Source organism: Plecotus auritus, assembly GCF_963455305.1.
Source record: "Plecotus auritus genome assembly, chromosome: 3".
Taxonomy (NCBI): domain Eukaryota; kingdom Metazoa; phylum Chordata; class Mammalia; order Chiroptera; family Vespertilionidae; genus Plecotus; species Plecotus auritus.
The window spans coordinates 21,357,524-21,372,757 of record NC_137772.1 but is presented as its reverse complement, the minus strand read 5'-3'; positions in this window follow the sequence as shown (position 1 = coordinate 21,372,757).

Sequence of the window (15,234 nt, the reverse complement as noted above, 5' to 3'; positions counted from 1 at the left end):
GCCTGAGTTCCCCTGACCCAGCATTGGGGGTGCACCTTGAGGTGCCCTGTCAAGGCCCACCAGGCAGGGGGGCACAGCCTCAGGTCCCCTGGCCCGATGCTGGGGCGAGGGGTGCGGCCTGAGGTTCCCCGGCCTGATGCTGGGGTTGGGGGCACGGCCTGAAGTCCCCTGTCAAGCCCCACCTGGTGGGGGGTGCGGCCTGAGGTACCCTGGCCTGGCGCTGGGGTGGGGGGAGCAGCCTGAGGTCCCCTAGCCCAGCACCAGGATGGGAAGCACACCTTGAGGTCCCCCGTCAAGCCCTGCTGGGTGGGGGGTGCAGCCTGAGGTTCCCTTCAAGCCCCACCGGGGCAGGGGAGGGTGTAGCCTCAGGTCCCTGCTGATTGCTTGTTAAGGCTCCTTAAGGGAACTTGGCCTCAGCTGTGGGTGCAGCCATCTTTGTGACAGAGTAATGGTCAATTAGCATATTCCCTCTTTATTAGATAGGATTTCTTCCTCTCCATCTATGTGTATAGTGTATATAAATAGAGGGATGAACATTTAGTGTTACTGTCTAAAACATCTGGGTAGTAGAATTGAGATGCAAAAATGTTTGTTCTTTTCATGCTTCTATAATTTGGTAAAAAATCATCAAAAATAAGAGGCATAGATATACTCAATCAATTTGATTCTTTCATTAAAGGTTGACTTAACTAAGAGCATGTGCTGTAGAGTGTTCACCTGGGTAGAAGAGAAGTTTTGAGTGGTGTCATCCTCCTCATTGGAGAATCATTCTTTTTATTAAAATGAATTTGCAGTATTGGGCTTTCTTCCTAACATGTTGTGTATTGGTTGCAAATTGCAAAACCGCCTCTTGGTATTGACAGCCTCATGGAATTTGATGGCTAGTTATATTGTGAATTGGAAATTGGCTTAAAAGATGGACAATCTGGAAAAAACAAAAAGCACTCACAAAGAGACAAAGGGTAAAAAATATCTTAAATGTCAGTATAAATGAGTCCATCACATCAATCAGTATCATGGCAAGCAAATGAATTGTGTTACTGGAACTCAGTATGACAATTATTGTTTTATCTTTTTACTTACAGGAAGTTCAGTTCTTAAGGTAACAACAGAGATGGCTATCCTCTTTCTAAAATCTCCAGAAGAGGAAATATTTCCATAAATGTTTGATAAACTTTGCTACCTGTCCAGATTCTGTAGTAAGGGATTTTAATTAGACAATCAAAATCTAGGTTTTCAATTTCAAGAAAGCCATTTCTGTCTTTTCTCACACACTTAGAACATCATAAAATGAGTTCTCATAATGCCCTCCTCTACACCAGCAATTCCCTTTAATTGTTTTTGTAAAAGCTTTATTTTCCCTATATCCAAACATGTGACACAGTGAAATAGCACTAGTCAATAAATGAAGCTCACTTTCATTCACCTGAATGAAAACTTGTAGGTGACATAAGAGCAAATTTGGTATGTGACTGTTATCCCCAAATCTACCCCTATGCACATCAAGTGTTGAAATTTCAAAACAGGGACCAAGAGAAGGGCATCTCCTCAAAGTGTTTGAATATCACCCCTCCAAGTCACTGACTTCAACATTGCTACTTAAATTTGTTAAATGCTTAGCCCAGTCGGCATGGCTCAGTGGTTGAGCATTGACCTATGAAGCAGGAGGTCATGTTCCATTCTCGGTCAGGGCACATGCCTTGGTTGCGGGCTTGATCCCCAGTGTGGGGTGTGCGGAAGGCAGCCAATCAATGATTCTCTCTCATCATTGATGTTTCTTTCTTTATTTTTTATTGATTTCAGAGAGGAAGAAAGGGAGAGAGAAGGAGAAAGAGAAAGAGAAAGAGAGAGAGAGAGAGAGAGAGAGAGAAACATTAATGATGAGAATCATTGATCGGCTTCCTCCTGCACGCCCCCTACTGGTGATCGAGCCCGCAACGCGGGTATGTGCCCTTGATCAGAATTGGAAACCTGGGACCCTTCAGTCCTCAGGACAATGCTCTATCCACTGAGCAAACTGGCTAGGGCTCATCATTGATATTTCTATATCTCTCTCTCCTTCCCTTCCTCTCTAAAAATCAACAAAAATATTTTAATTTGTTAAATGTTTAATATTCCCATGTGAAATCAAGAGAGTTTCTGTCCCTACTCACCTAGAATGGGATAGGGAAGAATAATTAAGTATGAGCTGAAAAATTCTGTGACTGGTTTATAGGTACTTGGTAAATACAAGGATCTGAACAGTTAATTATTAACTACCACAGGATCACCAAAGGGAAACTGCCCTAGATTTAGGAGTCACATAGCCCTGGGTCCTAACTTCCCCTCTGCCAGTATCAGAGCTCTGTTAGCCAAATTGCCTCACTTTTCTGAGCTGCATTCTCACGTTTGTAAAGATGCACCTTCCAACTCTAACTTATAAATTTGATCCAACTAACCCATGCTGAGAAAGCATAAGAAGGTATTTCTGATAGAGAGGCAGCCCGATATGGTAAGGACACTGGACAGTGAGTCCAGAGAGAGAACAAATCAGTGCCCACTGCTGCTGAGTGGGCTTGTGAGGGAGTAGTATTCAATAGTCACGGAGACTGCAGCAGGAAACCACACAGAACATGAAGCATCCCGATGAAAGGAGGACCCCGGGTTAATACTTTTAGTTCAAATTAGCACCAAAAAAAAAAAAATATAGCACCCAAAACAAATATTTTCCTGTAGGTTTTGTTAATAAAGCGGTCACCTCAAGGTTGGAGGACAGCTCTTATTCATCGGAAAAGGACTCTGGCTTCTTTAGAATAAGTAATAGAATTTTTTCCAGCTGGAGCCCTGCCCCCACTGCTCTCTGTTGGAGTGAGGTGAAGAGAAACATGGACTGGATCCAAGTTTCAGCAAAATCCAAGACCACAAAAGTAATTTTTTAATTGTCCTTACTTAGCTGATAAGAATGAAATCATTTACTAAAGTAGGCATTTTACTACCCTATATCCACCATACCCACATATCCCTCATCTCTATCCATAAAGTCAGGCACACCCATGTGGGCACACACACACTCCCATACACACACAATACCACCTCTCCTATCTCTTGAGGATGGAGACTTACCTTCTCACAGACATGTGCATCAGATTCCATTGTACACCCCAGGAAAATTCACGTGACTTTCAGACAACCACTTCCCCCTCATCTGTTGCTGTCATCAAATCAACCTGAAGAATAAACAAGGGACATGAAAATATTAGAGTAAAATGATCTAGCCTAGCCAGTTAACCATGGTTACTCTGCTCACCAGGATCTCCAGCATGGAGACACAGGTTGGAGTTTGTTAGACCAAGACAAAGACCATCCACACACACCAGTTGTAATATGACCAACAGAACTCAGGCGCTCACCTCCCAAATGTGTACCTGGATGAGGGACCAAATGAGATAACCAGTGGAAATGTTCCAGAAAGAAAACTGAAGCCCTGTGCCTTTCTTAAAACTTATAACTTGAAGAGTTCAAAGTAGTCATAGTTTATATTAGATCTGTTTTTAGACTTCAAAGATAAAATAGCTTGGAGTCAAAGAAGTGGGAATGATTATATTAAACTTCACGTTAGCCTGAAGCACTTCTTCTGTCTTTATTTTTTATTTACCTATATCTGGCCTCATTCCAAACAAGAATTTTCTGCCAAATGAGAAAATTTGCACAGAACCAATTTCAGGTCTCATGAGGCTGTTGAGGAAACTATCTCCTGTCCTGGTTCTGAAGTTGTCCTTAATGAGTGCTGTAGACACCCTCACCCTCAGCAGACAGTGAAACATACACACACACACACACACACACACACACACACACACACACACACACACCTAGGAATCTCTCCTCATTTTCTGTTCCAAACTCTTGTTTAAGCTTTTGGATCTATAAGATCCAAGGCACTCCCTCCAGTCCTAGAATTTGGTGTTTGTTCCTGATCTCTACAGGTTTTAGATTCTGACTTTTCTTTCTCCTTCTAATTCTCAAAATCTCATATTTTTTTAGTTAAAAAGTTCCACCTAACTCTAACTCCACATTACCCAACACCTAATAGAGCCCAAAACTGGGTATGTTGGCATCAAAGAGAGATACTTCTAGACTCACCTTCAAAATTCATAGCTTCTTCCTCTCTCCCCCCGCCCCCCCCCGCCTCTCTCTCTCTCTCTCTCTCTCTCTCTCTCTCTCTCTCTCTCTCTCTCTCTCTCTCTCACACACACACACACACACACACACACATACACTTTGACTGTAGCTCAGGCTTAAGTTTCCTTATCTGTAAAATGAAGATTATACTGTCTACCCTGTCTACACCTAAGTTGTATTGATAGATTCTAGTGAAATGATGAGTGTGAATATAAAACCTTAAAGACATAACAAATGCAAATAAGCATAATATAAACATTAAACTTGGACACTATTTTGGCTCATTTTAAAAGTGCAACATTACATTAAAAAAAAACTTTTCTGGGGGGAAAAACTGAATTTGAGTCCTTGTTCTGTCACTGATTTGCTGTGTAGTTTTGGATAAGTTCCTTGACCTCTCTGAACCTCAATTTCATCATCCTTAATCTTAATCAATGCTGTTTTCCTTGCAAGTAACAGAAGCCATCTTTGATTTGAGAAAAAGGAGGGGTGAAATAAGAGAACACCAGGCTATTTTACACAACCTAAGGACAGGAAATGTAGTCAGGAGTCACAAGCAAAGACCAGAAAGTACAAAGTCCTCAGTTCTTATTTCTGACTTTAGTTACATGGTATAAAATTGCTCTCCAGGATTTTATAATCATTTTACCCTCTAATTCACAGTGTACTATTTCTCAGCACCATTACCAATCCCAAATACTGTAATTCCTTTAAAAAGTCATTCTGACAAGTGAAGTAATGGTATTTCAATCTTATTTACCTTTCTCTTATTACTGTTAAGACTGAGGATCTTTACCTGTTTGTCTTTCTTTCCTTTTATTCATTTTATTTTATTAAGATATAATTGTCATACAACATTATATTAGTTTCAGAGTCACAAAATTATATATATAAAAGCCTAAGCAACCAAACGACCGAAATACCAATCGACTGGTCACTATGATGCTCACTGACCACCAGAGGGCAGACACTCAATACAGGAGCTGCCCCTAGTGGTCAGTGCACTTCCACAGCCAACCTCCCATGGTCCCTCCCCCCCGGTACACTGGCCCCGATCGGCCCCAATAGGGACTGGGCGAGACAGCCCCAATCAGCCCTGATCGCTGGCCAGGCCAAAGGACCCCACCATGCATGAATTCATGCACTGAGCCTCTAGTGATTTGATATTTGTACATATTACAAATGATCACAACAATAAATTGAGTTAACATTCATCACCACACATAGTTATAAGTGTGTGTGTGTGTGTGTGTGTGTGTGTGTGTGTGTGTGTGTGAAGAAAACTTTTTTAAGACAAACATTCTTAATAACTTTCAAATATACAAACAGTGTTATTGGTTATAGTCGCCATGCATACAGCCTGGCTTTCTCAAGATCTTTGTGTATATGGCATAAAATGACTGCCCAAGGTTACCTCCCTTCCCAGAGGCAGCGTACAGCCAGTGACTGCTTGGTGAGGTTACAGTGGCCTGGGCCCCTCTCCTCATGTGGGATTCCTCTAAAAGGCCGGCCCAGCTCTAGTACTTTCCATGGGGCTACTGAAGCTTTTGTTGGGACTACCCACTGGTATCTAGTGTGTCAGTCCATGGGAAATAACAATTGATTGGCCGAACTGTGGTTTAGGATCTACCTCTGGACCATTCAACTAAGGTCAGGAAAATGATGTCATAGGGAAATATGGTTCCTGGGCCTGCCACCATGAGTGAGAAATTTTTCTGAGATGAAGGGCTTGGGCTCAATGGAGATCAGAAGTGTATTGTGGTGGATTCTGTGCTACCCACTAAGTCCTCTGTAGAACTGAGTGACTCATTTCCTCAGTGTCCGTGGGTGCTGCCTGCAGACATCCCTCAGTTGGCATCCCTCTTTGGGAATTGTCCTTAAAGAAAGAGAGCAGTGTTACTTTCCCCAAGGTTACCTCCCTTCCCAAAGGCAGTGGCCAGCCAGTGACGGCTTGATGAGGTTCCAGTGGTCTGGGACCCCCTCTCAATGTGGGATTCCTCTGAAAGGCCATCTCAGCTCTAGAACTTCCCATAGGACTACTGAAGCTTTTGTTGGAACTGCACTATAGCCCACTCTACCCAATGCCTGCTTCCTTCCTTTGTCTCACGCATTAAAGGCAGGAACTTGCCCTAACAAGTTTTTCAGGTACCAATCTCCATCCCAGAGCCTACTTTCTGGAAAAGCCAACTTGCAATATCTGTATGTTTTGTGTGTAACACAGAGATGCAATTTTTAGGGTGGTAATGACTGTCATGATGCATATAGAAAGGACTTAATGAACGTTAGCTCCTTTTATCCTCTCTCAGCTTTCCCAGAGGCAATTCCACAGCAAACCTGCTACTAACCTCTCCAGGATCAGGCCCTTTCTGGACTCTGATTTGAGGCCAGAAACTATGATCAAGCTCAATATCAGCTCCCCTCTATCAGGTGACAAGGGCAAAGCAGAGCACCAGCATTTGAAACAAAAATAGGAGCCAGAGATATTGCCTGTCAGCAACCTTGGGCCTATTCCTCCTCCAGTACCATCTACACTATCCCCCCGCCAGACCTCTGGAGCCCAGAAACCCTTACACACATTGTTTCTGGAAGTTTCAATCAGCAACAGGGCATCAAGTGCCCACTGTGTGCCAGACTCGCTTCTGAGGTGGACAGGTGAGGTTTACATATATCTATATATATAAAAGGCTAATGTGCAAAGTGTCCCCTGGGGAGTTCGATCACTCACTATGACATGAGCTGACCATCAGGAGATGGCGCAGAACATGGCGGGTGACCAGCTGTGGCAGCGGGGCGCTGAGGGAGCGAGGGAAGGAGGAGGTGGGGAACTGTGTGGTGGTGGCGTGTGGGTGGCAAGGGAAGGAGGAGGTGGGGAGGCATGGAACCTGATCAGCCCTGATTGCCAGCCAGGCCTAGGGATTCTACCCGTGCATGAATTTCGTGCACTGGGCCTCTAGTAAAAATATAATCAGCAACACAAGACACTGCAATGACTTATGAGTGGCCAAGATTGGAATAGACCATAAATATAGGCATTGAGAAAGGACGATTTCATTTCTTACTGAAGAGATAAGGGAAAGTTTTATGGGAAGATACCATCTGGGACTTGAAGAACAAAATGGGTTAGTGGATTTAGAGCTATTGGTAGTCAGAGAAGATGGAGAGGCGTCCCTGAAGCAGGCAGCTGTGATCCTGAGGACAAAGCCCAGGCTGCCTGGTTCTTCAACTCCATGTGTCTTGAAACTCGTGGAGCGCAATATAGAATGAGGTCCCCGATGTTGTTCAGGCTGCAGCCCAAGACAAAGCATATTTGAGGAAAGGTGAATGGTGGGTGGTGCTCATGATTTCAGTAAACTGGTGGCCCCCAGCCTCAGAAGAAAGAATGGTGACAAGGAGAGATGCATTCAGCCTCAAATTGCACTCAGGTCTTCCCCAGGGAGGATTGTGTAGCCTGGACCAGAATTTGAGTTCTGCAGTCTAGAACTATATGAGGCCACTTCATGTTCCTCATGCATCTTAGAAATAAAGAAACAGAGAAAGGGCAGCCCCCTAGGCCCTAGAGAACTCACTCAAAGATCAAAACCAGAGAAGACATATTCAGAAGACTAGATACATGGTTTGAGCAAGACAGTGGGCTAGGCACTGAGCTGAGTGCTTCATAGACTAGGCAGAACAGGATTAATATTCACAACAGCCCAATGACATGGGGAAATCAAGGCATAGGAAGGTGAAGTAACTTTCCCATGATCAAAGAGCTAAGTATTGGAGCCAGAGCACAAATTTGCACAGTCCACCCCCAGGGCCTATACTTATAACCTCTTCATTTTACAGCATCCTTGCTCCTACTTCAAGGTGAGAGCAGTGCAGTTGAAGGCCTAAAATAAGGTCTAGTACTGCCCTGACATCTGGTGACATTCTTGAGTGACCTGACCATAAGTCCTACTCCCCATACTCTCTGTGGATAAAGCCTCCTAGCTAAATGACTGTCCCTATCATGGGGATCAGGCACAGTTCCTGCTTATCCCACTGTAGCCAGTTTCAGTTCTCCACCAGCCCAGAGGATTATTTTAGCAAGCCAATCACTTCCTTCTATTGTCATCCCAACCTCTAGATACTACAAAATCTACCCCCTACTGCTCCTAGTTGTTCACAAGTACATCCATTCTGTATCCCTGTGTGGCAGGCCCAGTGTCCTCCTCCTCAGAGCAGTGAGTATACATGACTAATAATCTGCTGTCAATTGCATCCATCCAGTGCCAGGTGTCATGTATTTGGCCATCCCATAACCCTAGAGCAGGAACCCCTCCCTCACCAACAGGATCAGTGGGAGGCAATTAAAGCATGCCAAGCCAGAAATGAGTGGCAAATGGGCAGTGGCCAGTGACGCACCATAATGAAATGTGGAACAAGAACAAAGGTGAGAATAAACAGAGAAAACCAGAATAATACCCATGCATCATGATTTAGAATGTGGGGAGTGGGGGGCAGGCATATTAGCTCCATCAACTTTGTGAAACTTGAATAAAGAAAAACATTCAAATGAAGCAGGAATGAGTAATTAACGATCATAACTGTGATTATAAGGCATAATTACAATTAGCTGCACAAGGGTGTTAATCATGAAAATAATTACATGTCAGCTTTCCTCCTAAAGAAGAGAGATGTAATTAAGTGGCCCAAAGGGGGCAAAGAAAATACGTCTCTGGGTGACAGAGGTATCAGGTGAAGGGCTTTTTTTATTATTATTATTTAAGAGGTAAAGCTTTCTTAGTGTTTGAAATGAATCAACCAATTTCTTGCACCAAAATATAGGGAAGTGGGTAGGAACAAAGTGTGGCTTGAGATTTTTCTTCCAAATAAAACAAACCCAAACTTAAGGTATGAAGCAGAACAATGTCATGACAATAGCCAGAAAAACTTGAACTCAACTGTGACATTAGGCAAGTTATTTAACCTTTCTCCAAGCCTCAGTTTCCTCAATAGTAAAATAATCACTGTGCATGCCTCTCTGAGTTGTGAGTAAATAAAGCTTGCAAAACTCTATGTCAGTGCTTTACACATAATAAGCTCTCAATAAATGCCTGCTGTTATTAAATAACAGGAAAGTTAAAAGAAAGATAGGAGTGAGAAAATTCCAACCCAGTCTGGCTGAGTTTTCAACTTTGGTGCCTATCTAAATTCAAAGAAACCTGGCTAACATTTTTTGTTTTGTTCTTTGGGAGTTTCTTGTATTTCCCTGTAGATGTCTTATTTTTGGTTTTCCTGAAGTCTTAGGATTTTAAGGTGTAAGATTGAGTGTAGGTTTATAACCTGTGTTTTAAGGGGATGTGAGTGACAAGTGGCTTAGAGAGGCCAGGTCAGCCTAGAGACAATAGGTTTTGCCTCCTGAGATGGTGGCAGTGGCATGAGTTATATGCCAATTCTCTGTACAACCATCTATATATATAAAAACCCAGTACAGTGGAATGACCAGGATGACCAGAATGACCGGCAGCTATGATATGCACTGTGGCAGCCAACCAGCCTGATCCGGGCAGGGTTGCCCCCAATACCCTGATCAGGGCAGGGCCAGCCGGCCAACTGCCTTGGCTGGCAGAAATTTGGGGTCCGGGGACCTTGCAGTTGCTCAGTCTTGGTCTCTGGCAGCTGCGTGGGCAAAGCTCTCCTTTGGTGGAAGTGGACCCGGGAGCAGAGCACCAGTTGGGGATGTGGTAGAGAGGCTTTCCTGGTTGCCATAGCAGTCCCCACGGGCAGCACACAGCACCTGGGCATCTGGCCCTGGTCAGAACAGCGGCAAGGGGCAGCAGAACACAGGAGCCAGGAGGCGCGAGGCCTGACTGGGCTCTTACCCCTCCCACTGGGCCCAGCAGCACCAGCAGGTGGGCCATGATGTGCAGCAAGGCCACAGACTGGAGGGGAAGCAAGCCAGGAAGGCAAGGCCCCGCGCCAGACAGAGCCCTGAGCAGCATGGGCAGGGCCAGAGCTGGAAACCCTGGCAGAGTGGATGGGGCTACAGCCCCATGCCTTTTCGGCCTTGGCCTTAGAATTCAGACGTCAGCCCCGCTTCAAGAGAGAAGACGTGGCAGAAACTGGCAAGGCCACAGGAGGGATGGAAAATGTTGTAGCCATCTTTGGGAAACACAGCTGCCACGGTATTCAGTAACTATGAACAGATAATCTTTGGTCTCCATTCTACAGAAGAGAAAGCTGAGACTCAAAGAAGGGAGCCTTCTGCAACACCTCACCCACTTCTCATACCTGACCCTGTACAGCATTGTTTTTATTGAAAGTAGATGATCCAAAATATTTTCCAATCTTAGCTATTTTAGGCAGGAAAGAATTTAGCACATGAAAATGGTCCTTTGGAAATCATCGGAAAGCTGGAGGAGTGGGTATTAGGCTGGGCCCCCAGGAAAGACTTCCTGCCCAGCGGGAGGAGCTGCCCCCTCAGCCACAACTGAATTCGAGGACACTCTGGCACAGCTGTGACCCCCACAAGTGCCCTCCAGCTCCCACAAAACAGGTCACTGGGTACTGCCTCTGTCACAACTGCCTGTTCACAGCCTGGATTCTGCTGCAGAAAACCTCCACATCTCCGCAAACATGATCACCAGCAGCAAACAGTCCAAACTGCGGGAAGATGCCTCTGTCCCACTTCTGCCTTCAAAATATTGTGCAAGCGCATCCAATCAGCAGAAACAAATTCATATCCAGAAACCTAGCTGCAAAGGGGTTTGGGCAATTTCAGACTTTCGTCTAGGAATGAGATCTTGCCAATGTACCTCATGTGCCTGGTATTGATAAAAATGGGGCCTGGCTGGTGGGGCTCAGTGATTGAGCATCGGTCTGTGAAACAGGAAGTCGTGATAAGATTCCCAGTCAGGTTCTGGGCTTGATCCTCAGTAGGGGCGTACAGGAGGCAGCTGATCAATGATGAGAATGTTTCTATCTATCTCTCCCTCTCCCTTCCTCTGAAATCAATAAATATTTTTTAAATGGGGTCATGCTGTATATATGTGTTATAATAAGTTTTTCACTTCATAGATCACTAATGTCTTTCCTGTTAAAACCATATTTATAGAACATTATTTATTTATCATTCATTTTTATTGATTTCAGAGCAAAGAGGGGAGAGAGAGAGAGAGAGAAATATTGTTTCATTGTTTCCCACACTCACTGGACTGGGTATTGAATCTGCAACCTGGGCATGTGCCCTAACTGACAATCAATCCACCACTTTCTCGTGTATGGGACGATGCTATGCTGGTACCCTAACCCCAAATTCCAGCCTCCAGAACTGTGAGAAAAATACATTTCTGTTGTTTAAGCCACACAAAATTATGATATTTTGTTATGGCTGTGTGAACTGACTAATCCTATGTAATAAAAGCCCAGTGACCGAATGGCAGAACAACCAGAATGACCAGGACAACCACAGCCCCTCACCCTGGCCATCCCCGCCCCCAATTGGCCCCTATCGAGGCAGGCCGACTGGACCCCATCAGTGCACAAATTCGTGCACCGGGTCTCTAGTGTTTAAGATAAATATACAAGTATATGTTTACTGTGTGTTAATATGATAATCTTTTTGTTTATATTTCAGCTGAGGCTTGAAGCTAAGAGACACCACATTCTTACGTGAATACCTTATAGAAATTTCAAAGAAAGTGGGATAGACTTGCATAAATAAGCCTAATTTTTCACCCCTTCTTGCATCCAACACTGTGCCATGCAGTGCCCAGCCACTCTGAGATGATATTTCTGGATCTGGCTAAGTGACTTGCTTTGGTGATATTAGCAAACATGACACAAGCATGTCACAAGCACAGGCTTAAAAAGCACCTGTGTAATTGAACTTGATCACACTCATGCTCCTCTGCCATTCCCATGATAACATGCCCAGCAAACCTTCTGGAGGATGAAGGACACAGCTTAATCACCCCAGCCAAGCCAAGCCCAGATCAGGAAAGGGCCCCTTGACCCCCAGACTTATGAGCAAGGTCATATTAGTAGAGCCCTAGTCAACCACCCCAAGTGCACAGGCAATAAATATGCACATTGTTGCCAAAACTGGTTTGGCTCAGTGGATAGAGCGTCAGCCTGCGGACTGAAAGGTCCCAGGTTTGATTCCGGTCAAGGGCATGTAACTTGGTTGCGGGCACATCACCAGTGGGAGGTGTGCAAGAGGCAGCTGATCGATGTTCCTCTCTCATCGATGTTTCTGACTATCCCTCTTCCTTCCTCTCTGTAAAAAATCAATAAAATATATTTAAAAAAATATATGCACATTGTTGTATATCATGGAGGTTTTGTGGTCATTTGTTACACTGAATTATTGTGGCAGTAATTCGCTGATAAATTTTATAAGACTCAGTTAGATAACCCTGAAGCCCATCACCCATACCAAGGGAATAACAGTGGAGGAAGAGGAGAGACTTGTGAGGAAGATTTCTCTGAAAAGAGTTGTACTACGGGCCCCACCCCCAAGCCAAGGAAAAAGGATTTCAGCAGGACCACTCACAGAACTGCAGTTTGTGGGATGTGGGCAAGGAGAGGTGCACTGCTAGACGTTGACAGGTAAGCTAAAGGTGACAGGCTGCAATGATAGCCACCTGTAAGCCCATAACTTGGCGCAAAGGAAGCACAAGAGTTTTTTTGTACCAGAGTTGGACTGCTCAACCTCAGCACTGTTGACATTTTAGGAAAATAATTATTTGCTGTGTGGGGCTATTCTATACATTGTAGGGTATTTAGTTGCACCCCTGGCTACTCCCTACTAGATGCCAATAGCACTTCCCAGTTGTGATAACTGAAAACATCTCCAGATATTGCCAAATGTGCCCTGGGTGAACGACTGTACTAGAAATATGCTAGTGGAAGGTATTGTCAAATTCCCACAGGCTGTGACAGGAGTAAGTGACCAATTAGGCTATAGATACCTCTGGCTGCAGTAAGGGAACTGCTGGTGAGACACCCCTGGCACCTGGGAGGTGAGCAGTCTCCAAAGACCCAACCAGCATAGCATAAGAGAGAAAGATGCTATTTTAGAGATCTGCCAAGTTTAGAAAGCTTGAGGCCAGCCTCCAGCAGTGTCTGTTAAATAATATTCTGCTCCCTCGGTCCCTCCACCTGTCCTGGCATCTCTAACCTGGAGGGTCAGAAATAACAGGTAGACAGATGGAAGCAGGAAATAGAGGAGAAGCTGACTGCACCCCTCTTTCATTGCTGCAGGCTTTCTTTTTGTACCTGGCTAGACATGGAGTGGGTGGGAGAAGTCTTAACTGTGGGTTAGAATTGACTTACTGGTTACTGTAAGGCGGTAGACATTCTATTTTCTAAAACTAGGCTGCATCTGTTATTTAAAGTAATGGTGGGATTTTATACTACCTAAGAGTGATCAGAAAAGCCAGGGAAATGCCTGCATTGTTAGCTAATGACAGAAAAACCAGCTGCTGTGAACAGGTGTGAAGGGGCAAGGGACAGATAGAGAATGATGCTTTCTGGTTAATTTCCATTCGTCTCCATTGTTCAAAGGGATATAAACACATACCATCTCATGGAATCTGTGTCCCCACAAGATATGACCTAGACTCCATTTCTGGCAATCCCAATTATTTCTAGCTCATACCCAGCATTTTATTCTTCTTTACAAAACAACCCTTATAGCCTCAACACATCCACAAGAGGCAACCAACACAACCACCACCAATAACAATAATGGCTCAACACAACAAAGCTAGATGTTGGCTGCTTGGGGCATTTGCTTAAACCATGCCAGGCCCCTGGGAGTGGCAGGAATAATGACAGTGGGCTTAACCTGACAATGATCATGAAGACCACCCTGCCTTGGGGGCATGCTCTCAACCAGTCCTGCGGACAGGGCCTCATTGGAATTCCTCCCTGGCTCTGCTCCTTGAGTAGCAGCCTTGTGTTGAGGTCAGCAGGCCGCCAGTCATTAGTCAGCAAGGCAGGCCCTCTCCCCGCCTCAGACTCCCAGGGGGCAAGAGCCATGAATCACAGAAGTGTCCTCCTCTCAGAGCCAGGGCGACAAGGTCCTGTAATTTATCTCACATGAAATGAGCTGGGTTATTTGAATAGGTTGGAGGAAAGCAGTCCATTAATTCTCTGAGATAGCTCTTGGCCCTTGAGGGTTTTATCCTGTTCCCCCACGGCTGACACCCAGCCTCTGTCTCCTTTCCTATGCCCTAGTGGCATGCCTGCGCTCAATGCCCACTCCCCCCATGGTGTGATGCCAAAACAAGGGAAAGGGCCACCTGGTCTCTTAGTATTTTGTGGCTGATCCCTATGTTCTCTCCATACCACTGTTCCCTGCCCACTCTACCCTCCTGTCAAAGATCGTTTCATTTGACACCAAATGTGCAATCCATAAAAGGAAGTTTTGATCAACTGAACCTCAAAAAAATCAAAAATAAAAACTATACTTGGAAAAAAATAAGCTTGTAAAGAGGATAATAGTACAAGCTGCAAAGTGGGAGAAAATGTTTGCAGGCTACATATTTGACAAAGGCCTCCTATGGAAAATAACTCTCAAAACTCAACAATAAAAACCAAATGTTACAATTAGAAAATGGGCATAATATGTGAATAAAATTTCACTGAAAAGGTTATATGAATGGCAAATAAGCATATTAAAACATGTTTAACATCATTAGCTATCAGGGAAATACAAATTAAAATGTCAATGATATATCACTATACACCTATCACAATTGTTAAAATGAAAAATAGTGATAATACCACATGATGGTGAAAATGCAGAGAAACTGGATCATTCACACACTGCTGGTTGGGATGGAGTAATGATCAGCCTGTCTGAAAATTAGGCTGGCAGGCTGGATTTGGCCCATAAGCTATTGTTTGCAGACACCTGCTCTATAATAATATTTAATGTTATTTTCCCCAGAAAAAGCACATGATCTTACTCATATGTAAAATCTTATGAACAAAATAAACTGATGAACAAAATAGATCCAGAGACTTAGAAGCATGGGACAGACTGACAAATCTCAGAGGAGAGGCAGGAATGGAGGGGTGGGTGGGAAGAGATTAACTGGG